The following is a 1,259-nucleotide window of genomic DNA, read 5'->3' on the forward strand; positions in this document are numbered from 1 at the left end:
AAAGAAATGACTCCTCTGAATTCATATATTATATGCACACTATCTGCTGATAGAAGAACTTTACAAATCAAAGAGCAGCTAAACTAATTTATTTGAGTGTGTGTTACTCTATTTGTGGTGTGTTATTACCATTGTAAAATTATGTGCACTGAAGTAAAACAAGACTGCCTAACATCTTTTATTTAGATTGAAACTATGTTTTTACAAAGAAGCAAATCATACTGGTGTATTCCTCTCAACCGTAAAGGACCAAAGTGAGTGTGGTACATGTTGCAGGCAGAACACATTGAGGCAGAGCGGCTCCAACCCAGGACGGTCTACCATACATGGTAAATCTTCGTCAATCTCCCATAGCCGTCTGGTAACCTACAGTGAATTGCAAATGGTAAATTCTATGGTTGATTATAAATGTAATGTAATCAAAACAAATTAGTGATTAGTTTGTCCAGTGAGAATGCTACCTGTGGTATCTCCTAGCAGCAGATATTCTCAGCTTCTGTTGCACAGTTTCCACAGGAGCACCTGTCCAAAATATAGAGAAAAATGGTAACATTCACCAAAATATAAAGCTTATGAAATTCACAAACTGACAGACAGTGGAGCTAAGGTAGGTAAGAAGTAAGCTTGGCTACATATCAAGTGCATATAACAGAGGTAATTTATAACATCACACGTCACTTATTGCATATAATGTGGAGCTTGACAACAGTGTAGTGTAGAAAACTGCACAGCCTCGTCTTTGACTAAAGATTACTGTTGCTGTCAGACATGTTTATGCTGATTTACAGCTTTCATTGTAATACACAAAATAAATTTACTACATAAAGGAAGATGTCATGATGAGCATCTCTGCTCAAAACATGGAGAAAAATGATTTACTTTGTCAGCATCTATTAAAATATCTGACTAGTCTTGACACTGAACACCTGTAGCAGTCCACATACAACAAACATTTTCAGACTGTAAAAGTATATCTAAGGAGGCATGACAGATAACTACATTACACAATTCACAATAGTGCTTATTTACCAAAAGAGCTCCCAGTAATGACGAGACAGTAACAGTTAGCATTAGCTACCTAGCTACATGTTAGTAACTGTGTGCCAGCACTCATCAACAAACTGAAAATGTAAAGTCAAAATACACAAAATTGGTTACCAACCATTCAGAAACGTCCTGCTGCAGCTGTAGAGTTTGAACTTCTTCAGCAGCCTCTCCCTCTGGCTCAGATTCTGGATAAAAGTCGTGTGGTTGAACCA

General features: G+C 37.2%; 1 long non-coding RNA gene across 1 annotated transcript in view; it reads right to left on the minus strand.

The window, feature by feature from the left end:
* Window positions 1-154: 154 nt before the first annotated feature.
* The window catches only part of LOC147817887 (uncharacterized), a 165,011-nt gene continuing 163,906 nt past the window's right edge, over window positions 155-1,259 (minus strand). Inside the window, exons 2-3 of the long non-coding RNA XR_015438537.1 lie at window positions 462-522; window positions 155-366 (exon numbers count right to left, since the gene is read on the minus strand). This is a non-coding gene — a long non-coding RNA (uncharacterized LOC147817887). The remainder of the gene's footprint in view (window positions 367-461; window positions 523-1,259) is intronic.

Source organism: Seriola lalandi, unplaced genomic scaffold (assembly GCF_002814215.2).
Source record: "Seriola lalandi dorsalis isolate HSWRI2012SDOR001 ecotype SW California unplaced genomic scaffold, Sedor1 jcf7180002054861, whole genome shotgun sequence".
Taxonomy (NCBI): domain Eukaryota; kingdom Metazoa; phylum Chordata; class Actinopteri; order Carangiformes; family Carangidae; genus Seriola; species Seriola lalandi.